Source organism: Capra hircus, chromosome 13 (genome assembly GCF_001704415.2).
Source record: "Capra hircus breed San Clemente chromosome 13, ASM170441v1, whole genome shotgun sequence".
In the NCBI taxonomy this organism is placed as follows: Eukaryota; Metazoa; Chordata; class Mammalia; order Artiodactyla; family Bovidae; genus Capra; species Capra hircus.
The window spans coordinates 2,989,045-2,998,858 of record NC_030820.1 but is presented as its reverse complement, the minus strand read 5'-3'; the positions used below and the strand labels follow the sequence as shown (position 1 = coordinate 2,998,858).

The 9,814-nt window shown below is 38.7% G+C and overlaps 1 pseudogene; it reads right to left on the bottom strand.

Moving 5' to 3' along the window:
• LOC108637348 lies at positions 7,230–7,635 on the bottom strand (annotated as a pseudogene).

The following is a 9,814-nucleotide window of genomic DNA, read 5'->3' as shown; positions in this document are numbered from 1 at the left end:
TTTCAAGGGTATTGTAGAAGGTATTTCTTAATTGGACACAAAATGCACTCAATGACTTTCAAGTTCCTTTTGAATTTTAAGACTACTGCAACATTCTATAAAATAAAGTCAAAAGGAGACGTAGTTGAGTTGCTGGTAAATAACATGCCTTAGAAATGAATTCTCATTAACAGCATTTAGAATTTAGCAGAACTAAATTCAATTTACTGAAATTCACAGAGAGGCTAAGGGATGCCACAGAGGGAGCTATGACATTCTTTTTGAATGCCAAAAGGGAGGTGCAGGAACCTGGCAGGGTTTGCAAATCCAGTGCCCTGCAGGGCTAGCAAGTTTTCTGATGGCAGCTGTAAGAGGCGTGTGGTGAAGGCAGACCTCAAAAGGTATGTACTCAAAGTGTAAAGCACTTCTGGTTTCCTTTCTTATCAAATCGTTACCATTGACCCTAATCCTTTACATCTGGAACACTTGAGAGAAAAAAGAGCTCTAGGGCAAACGGCAAGGACTACAGGAGCAATTTTGTGTGGTATCGCTGAAGCCCATTCCCGATGAATGTTAGCACAACAGAGTGTAGAAGCTCCCCAGGTATCGAAAGATTGTGCATGGACCTTTTATACATGTAGCTGAATGAATTAAGATTTAAAAACAAAAAGAAACATACTGTGTACCTCTTCCATGATGTTTGCATGACAATTGAATTTTCTTAGAATTAAAAAAACCATTATCACAAAACAACGCTTCTATCATTGTCAATCCCTTGCAAGTTGTTAGGGGTGAGAGTTTTACAGTTAAAGAGGTGGCCCTTGCAGGTTGTTAGGGGTGAGAGTTTGACAGTTAAAGAGGTGGTCTGGCTGTGCAGCCCACATCCCACCAGATAAGTTGCCCCCTTCACATCTGTGTGTAAAGTTGGAACTATGTAATGGAGAATTATTTAAGAATTTCATAATACAACCTGCTCAACAAAACATATCAGTTTCTTCTGGGGAGCAGTTATTGTGCCCTTGAACAAATACCATGGCTGAAATGGATAAAATAATACTAAAGCTAATTTGTTTTCTAAAAGTTTAAATATTTTTCTAAAAGTTTAAATATTTATATTTAATAAATATACTAAATATTAAATATATTGTAATATATATATAACAAGTTGTTTACTTTAAACATATTTATCATATACATGGGGATCCAAGATGGCATAATGGTAAATAACCTGCCTGCCAATGCAGGAGACATAAGAGATGCACGTTAGATTCCTGGGTTGGGATGATCCCCTGGAGGAGGGCATGGCAACCCACTCCAGTATTCTTGCCTGGAGAATTCCAAGGACAAATGAGCCTGGCGCGCTACAGTCCAGTGTCTCAAAGAATTGGACACGATTGAAGTGACTTAGAATGCACACCCACTCACCATATATATAGTGAATATATATTTACATGTTAAATATATACAAGATATATAGTGACGTAATCACCATACTCAAGCCAGTTAATATATTCATCACTTCACCCAGTTACCATTTTTTGTTATGGTGACAACACTTAAGATCTACTAGAAATTTAAATATTTATTGTCCATGGGGCTAAGCTTATTATTTGTCCTTATTGAATACAATTTTGTTACTTTTTTGGTGAGAAGAGCATTTAAATGTTAGTTTACATATAGAATAAAATAACTTTTTAGTTTTTGAGGGAGAAACACTTTTTAAAAGTTAAAATATCAGAAGTCTCAGTGAAGAGGAGGTATGAGGACAAGGGCTTGGTTTTAAGAGGGTGTAATCACAACTGCTAAAATTAAATTAATTTACCAGAGTCTTCTGCAAACTAATCAGGTATTCTAGAGAAAAATGTATTTGTCTACTATGAAATACTTGGATTTATACCTTAAAAACCCAAACACAAGGCACCATTTATCTAACCATTTATCTGACAAAAAGCCAGGACAAAACTTATCCATCTGCTTCCACTGGACCAAAGCAGTGGAATAAATAAGGAACCAGGAAACTTCAAATAAGTCTAGTTTTAAAGTTTAAAGTGTTCTTAAGAGATCATCCTGAAGTGTTTCACCTTGCAATCTCTAGTGTTCAGAGGACACTAAACCAAAATGAGAGTAAATCTACATTCTGCCGTTTCATATGCTCACACATTGATTTTGATCCAAGGACCATTATTTTAGTTGTATTTTTTAATTACTTTACAAAATTTTATTATCTTTTATATACCTATGGATGATTCATGTTGATACATGGCAAAAGCCATCACAACACTGTTAAGTAATTATCCTCCAATTAAAGCAATTAATTCAAAAAAATTATTATATTTTTTATTGAAGTATAATTGATTTGCATTGTATTAATTATTGCTGTACAGAAAAGTGATTCAGTTATAATAAATAGCTTCTCTTTTTTCATATTCTTTTCCATTGTGGTTTATCATAGGATACTGAATGTAGGTCCCTGGGCTGTACAGTAAGACCTGGTTGTCTATCCATCCTGTATATAAGCTTGCTTCTAGTCCCAGACTCCCACTCAGTCCTTGCCTCTACCCCTCCTCCCTTGGCAATCGCCAAGGGATTCTGTGTCTGTGATTCTGTTTCTGTTTCATAGAAAAGTTCGTTTGTAATGCATTTTATATTCCACATGTAAGTAACAGCATATGTAGTTCTATTTCTATTTTTTTCCTGGGCTGTGCAGCTTGTGGGATCTTAGTTTTCTGACCAGGGATCATATTTGGGACCTAGGCAGTGAAAGCATGGAGCCCTAACCACTGGACTGCCAGGGAATTCTTCTCTCTTTCTGACTTAATATGCTCATCTCTAGGTCCATTCAAGGACTATTCTGAAAATACACTGTCCTCTCAAGAACAACTACTGATTATCTTTGCCACTTGAAGTCAAAGGATCTGCTCTGCCCTTTATTGCTACTATGCATAAAATTCCTAACTAATGAGAGCAAAGTGTATAGCGCAGGCAACTCTGCTTAATGCACTGCGGTCACTTGAACGGGAAGGGAATCAAAAGGGAGGGGATGCATGTGTATGTAAGGCTGATTCATTTTGCTGTGCAGTAGAAGTTAGCACCACAGTGTAAAGCAGTTAGTTATTGTTGTTTTTAGTCACTAAGTTGTGTTCCACTCTTTTGAGACCCCGTGGACTGTAGCCCATCAGACTCCTCTGTCCAAGGGATTTTCCAGGCAGGAATACGACAGCGGGTTGCCATTTCCTCTCCAGGGATCTTCTTGACCCAGGGATTGAACCTGTGTCTCCTGCACTGCAGGCAAAATCTTTACCACTGAGCCAGCTGGGGACTGCAAGGAGATCCAACCAGTCAATCCTAAAGTAAATCAACCCTGAATATTCACTGGAAGGACTGATCCTGAAGCTGAAGCTCCAATACTTTGGCCTCCTGATGTGAAGAGTCAACTCACTGGAAAAGACCCTGATGCTGGAGGAGAAGTGGATGACAGAGATGAGATGGCTGGATGGCATCACCCACTCGATGGACATGAGTTTGAGCAAGCTCCAGGAGTTGGTGATGGACAGGGAAGTCTGGTATGCTGCAGTCCCTAGGGTTGCAAAGAGTCGGACACAAGTGTGTGACTGAACTGAACCGAGTCACCAGGGAAGTAACTATACTCCAATAAAAAGTAATTAAAAAATAAAGGCAATAAACAACTCATAGATTGAAAGAATATCCATTTATTCAAATTTCTCTTCTACCAAGCCTTTTTGCCCAATTGGTAAAAAATATTGAAATGGGAGTTTTAACTGTTTTTGACCTGTGCCTAACCCATGCTTGGGAGAGAAAATATCACAGGTAAGGCTCCCTAATTTACTGAGTAAATGGGACTCTTAGCAGAAAACAAACATTTTAGTCTCTACAGATTCTACCAACTCCATTTTTGAAACGTGGAAGGCAGTGATAAAAGGCATCTGCTTATTTTTCTCTTCTCACCTCAAACATGCATGTGCCACTTCATTCACAAAAGGGAGAATTAAGCTGAACATTCCATTTCTTACCTCAAGAAATACTTGTCAGCTGGTGGAGGTGGCATGTCGTGAGTCTTCCTGGGTGTCTCCTCCACCACCGAAGGCTCTTCACTCCAATCTCCTAGAGTGAGAAGGCCCCTTCTTTTGGGGCTGGAAAATGGGCAGGAGGCATCCTGGAGCTGACTGTCTCTACACTGCCTAGGAATGGCTTCCCAGCAGCATTGCTAGAATCCAGCACCCAGGATCTGCTCATGATGAAGTCATAGTTTTTTTTCATTTCCCCTTTGAAAATATAGAAAAGGACAGAGATGAAAATACTTGTAGCTGCTATTAAATAAACAGCATAAATGATAATAAAAAAGGCCAAAGCAAGTGTAAGATCCACAACAAAAATGATCAGCTCTGACAACATGTCTGCATTTCTCCTTGTTCACAGAAGATATTTGAACAGTCTAAAGGCACGCACTTAGGTCTTCATAAGATGTGAGCAGGAAAAAAGACATTTCTAAACATACCAAAGTGTGTTGTAATTCCCCAAGGATCTACCAAGAGGGCTGTGTAATGAAACTTCTGATTTCCCAGCTGATACACAACAGTGGCTAAAGGTAAAGGGTGAGACTGCTTCACCAAGAATATGCTAATGGAGAGAAGCACAAGAATCTGTTTCATCTCCTGTGTAACTGATTCACTTGGACTGTAATTTCCAAAGATAGGAACACGCTAATATGCATGTATAACAAGCAAGGCTGCTATAGAAATTTGATATTTTTCTTGGGAAATTGAACTGTACAAGTCTAGTGTAAAAGGAAAATGAAGCCATTTTCAAATATGCAAAAATTCAGAACGTCTACCTCTCTTGAATGTGTTTGGGGAAAAAAAAATTACTAGAGGATATATTCCAGTAAAAGATCTTCATTACTGAAAGAGGAAAACTTAGTATGTAAAAAATTGTGAATTTAACCAATGGAGCAATGAAATTAAATCCCAGAATCCCAGCTCATCAGCAAACATACAAGGTAATAAATTCAAATTATAAAGAAAAATTAGTGAGCAGCCAGAAATAACCTTTAAGGAAACAGTCACTTTCCTATATTAAATAGTATAATTAAAAAGTGAGATGACCTAAAAACAAAATGACCAGAATATTTCTCAGTTAACAAAGTAAATGAAAGGTAATAAGAGAATCCAAGGAGTACATAAAGTTGAATAGTATAGCCATGGTACTCAAATGAAGCAAACTAAACTGAAGCATGATTCCAAATAAGTCACGGGATATAAAAGAACAGACCCCATGGACTGTAGTCCACCAGGCACTTCTGTCCATGGAATTTTCCAGGCAAGAATACTAGAGTGGGTAGCCTTCCCTTCTCCAGGGGATCCTCCCAACACAGGGACTGAACCCAGGTCTCCTGCAATGCAGGAAAATTCTTTATCATTTGAGCTATCTGGGAATCCCTATTTGTCTTTAATATTTGGAAAATTCTGCTTTAAGTAGCATTGATTCAGAGTGTAGAATTTCATTTCCAAAAGGTTTAACCACAGTCCTTGATTTTATAATGAGTATTTTCAAACTCAATACTTCACTTCTTTCCATCTCTCTCAATATGCTTCCTAACTTATTTCAGCTTTTAAATTGTCAAAAAACTCATACTATACAAAGGGCAGAGGTATTGATTTCCTCATCTTGCATATGGAACTCAAAGGATATTGTCCAATAGTTGTGTAAGAAACAAGTATTAGCTATAGTTTTCAAAATAATAAAGATGGTCAACTGGAAAGCTAAAAATACAAATGTAATAGGACTTGTAATAATAAGATAGAGTGGATAATAAAAGGTGTTCAATTCTCGATTTTCATGGTAGTAAGTCAAAGATGCTGTTTTAAATTGCTTATAAATAGCAAGCTAGATTTAAAGTATGTTACTTAGACCTATGCTGTCCAATACAGTGGCCACTTGTCATATGCAGCTATTGAATATCTAAAGTGTTGCCAGTGTGAATCGATACATTCTCTAAGTAGGAAATAGATTTAACATGAAAAAAATTTAAATATCTCATTCATATTTTTTATATTGACTACATGTTAAATAATATTTTGAGTTATGGGAGTAAGTAAAATATGTCATTAAAATTATTTTATCTATTTCTTTTTACTTTAAAAATATGACTGCTAAACTTATTAAGGTGGTTCACATTACATTTTCATTGGACAACACTCATCTAGGATTTTAGAGCTAAAAGCCAGGAGAACCAAAACCAAAAAATTTTAAGACTAGTTCCGTCTGGAGAGTAGTACAAGTGTGGAGGGAAAGGCTTCATGTTTTTATTTCTGCCTTTTGTATAGTCTGAATTTTTAATGTGAAGTTCCTCTACTATTCTTTAAATGAACATTTAATTAAATACAAATAAAAGATAAGGTGTAATAAATAGATTATAAATCAGTTTTTTCTTTTATAATTGAGATTTTATTGGTTGTTTTGAGGTTCACTACACAAATATTTCAGTTTGTACACAATCCTTCACATTCGTACCCAGAAATCTAAAAAACCATATAGTTGTGATTCTTAACAGTTATTCCAGTGACTTGCCAGCTTAAAATTTGGAGCAAACTTTCCTTAACAGGATAGCAAGTACCAATATCTTCAAATATTGATATGCTGTTACATCAGAAGTCCCACTGATTCACAATTTAATATCATATACACTACATACTCAAACTGTCAATCATTCACAGCACACTAACCAAGTTACTAGGAAAATTGGACTACCACAACCAAAGATGTTATAGAGTTCATGAAATTCTGACCAGGAGAGCCAAGATCAAAAAGTGGTTTGCTGTAGAAAATAATTCTACCAAAACAATATGTGAAGATATGTAATTAAAAATGTTCAAGACATTAAATGCACAACTGACTCCAAATTGCCATTTAGTATGTTTCTATATTATAGGATATAAAAGCTACAGCCCACCTATGGAACATCAAGCTGACACCCAACACAATCAAAGCCTCTCCTATCTAATATCCCACTATTTTCTGGTTGTAACCAAAAAATAAACAACCAGAAAATGATTTTACCTCTTAATAAAAAGCATTTACACTTAAAAAATGGGATGAGGTGGGATTCTCTCCTTTTTTAGAAATGTTTTTAGAGCTACCAAAAGCTTGCATTTACAAAATAGTTGATAAATATTCCTCTGGATTGTATAAGAAGGGAAACAGGGGCCACTGGCAGGACTGGGTGTGTGGTATTAATCAGACTTGGCTTCTTTCTCTTCTTCATCAGAGGCTGGGCTCTCCTCGTTCTTAGTCTCTGCATTTTCTGCAGGTAAGTCTCTTTAGTCTCTCGGTTGTCCACTTCCGCCTGTTGTCCCTTTGCTCTTCTTTCTCCTTTTGTTTGCACTTTTTTGTATGAAGATTCACCCTTTCCCGCCGCCTTTTTTGATTTTATTTCCACTCTCGCAGGAGCGGGTTTGCTGACAGCCTCCCCAACATCCCGTTGGGCTCCTCCTTCGCCACCCACTCAGCAGAGCTGACCTCCTGGGCACCATGGCAGCGGGCAGGCAGAGCCCGGCACCTGAAGGTTGCGCTGTCGAGAGCCCTCACAGAGCTGAGCAGTCTGGCTGCGGCCACTCCTCCTCCCACACTACAGTACATTTTTAAAGAAAAAATTAAGTGGGTGTTTGAGAGAAATCAAAAGGACAAAGTGAGGTGAGTGAAGCAGATTAAAACTTAGAAACGATACAGCTTTCAATATATAAGAAAAGAAGGAAAGGGGGAGTAGGTAATTGTACTTGGGAAGGGAGGTTAAGCTTGTAAAGTGTATCATATTGATCAGCAGGGCACAGTTCAGTTTAAAACTCAATTTTAGGGATCACTGGATAGTTTTCTATAGATTATATTAAGTAATAATGCAAAATAATTAGTAGATGGTGGCATTGTGATGGCTAATTCAAATGTAGTTAGCTTTATGCTTAAGTAATACACGCATGCTCTAATTTAGCAAAGATAGACTTGCTTGTAATGGGTCACTTTACTAAAGAAGCTTGTCCTTAACTTAAATAATCAACAAGGAACTTCAGAATTGAATGTCTTTAAATATTATCTTGAAAATTCAACACCCCAAATTTGCAGAGCTTCTAGAGAAGCAACATCAGGGGAAGAATGTGGATTTTCTATTATAATTTTGTCAGGGGAGTTTGTAATTTCCTCAGTTCTGTCTCATCGCAACAGAAATTTGAAGCAGTGGACCAGTGTTATGGCCCTCGGATGGACCAGTGTTACAGCTTCGCGTTACAGCTCAGTTTTATTTAGAAAGTAAAGGAAAATACATCGTTAAGGGGTGAGGGAATGCCAGCCCAAAGGACTAGGAGAGAAGAGAGGTTTTGGCTCCTCTTTTTATATGTTTTTCTCCCCCGCACCCCACCCTGGGCCTGTCCTCTGTAAACTGGGCTAGCAAGGAGTGCCCCCCACCCCGGGCCTGTCCTCTGTAAATTGGGCTAGCGAGGAGTGCTGTTTGTTTTACCTCTTGTTCTATTTTCACAGGCTTTTCCCTTCCTTGTCTTTTAGCCACCACCATTCTGGACTCCTTTTTCCTATTCTAACTACCTAACATCCCCCCCTCAAGAGATAGGAGGCCAAGTTCTTTGAGAACAGGGGCATAGAAGTCTTTCTGGCTATTTCCTGCTGAAATGGGATGGGGAGGGGCATTGGGCCTCCCCCTCTTGCTGTCTCAGGCCTCAGAGTCTTTCTAGTGGTGACCGTACAAGAGTGAGTGATATTTTCTGTGGTCGGCTGTAGTTTTATATATCATTGTTGCACTGACACTGCATGTTGTAGCTTGTTGACCTGGGCAGAGACAAAACGGGTTAGACATCGATGATACATAGAGCAATCATAAGCAGCATCAATACGGTAATGACAGGGACTAGCAGGGGCATTAGCCAACTCCAAATTCCCGTCACCAGGAATATTCCCCAAAGAGAGATTGTAGCCACCCAGAGAACTCTCCAGCTCATTCTTTGAGATCCTGTAGGGTCTAAATGTTTTTCTTGAGGACTGTGAGACTTTCTTTAACTTAGCTGGAGGTATTTACCCAGAAACAACATGTCTCATTCAAGATGGCTCAAGTCCCTCCTTGTTCAGGGTTCAGGAGATCCATCCCCGGTCTGTTTTGGAGTACAACCCCTGCCAAGCTGTGTTGGCTCTTTAGAGCTGTTCTGAGAAATCTTACACCCATAAACTTAATTTTGGGGGTGTTCATTAGAATGGCACTCATTTGTAGTACTGAATAGGTACCTGAGATCTCCCAGGGGCTCACAGATATATTGAGTGTCCTCTTCTGTTTCCTTCCATGGCTTGACTTGTGAGCAGTGAATCCAGGAGTCATGTCTTGGTACCTTAACTGCTGTGGGAGTAGAAAGTGTTACAGGGTAGGGGCCCTTGCATTTGGGCTGGAGTTGAGCCTTGGGAGATCCATCTTTCCAGACTTTAATGAGGACTCGAGTCCCTGGAGCATATAGTGATGACTCTTTAGAATCTTTTGGGCCCTGGTTGACACCTCACAAGTGTATATCCTGTTGGAATTGCCCAGTGGCCATGGTATAAGACCAGAGGGTCTGAGCCTCTGGATCTAGGAAGAGGTCATTGACATAAACAAAAGGCCTCCCATATAGCATCTCGTAAGGACTAAGACCAACCTGTTTCTTAGGGGCAATACAGATGAGGAGGAGAGCTATTGGTAAAGCCTCCTTCTATCCCAGGGAGGTCTCCTGGGTTATCTTATTTATCGCTGATTTTAAGAATTGGTTGGCTCTTTCTACTTTTCCTGAGGCCT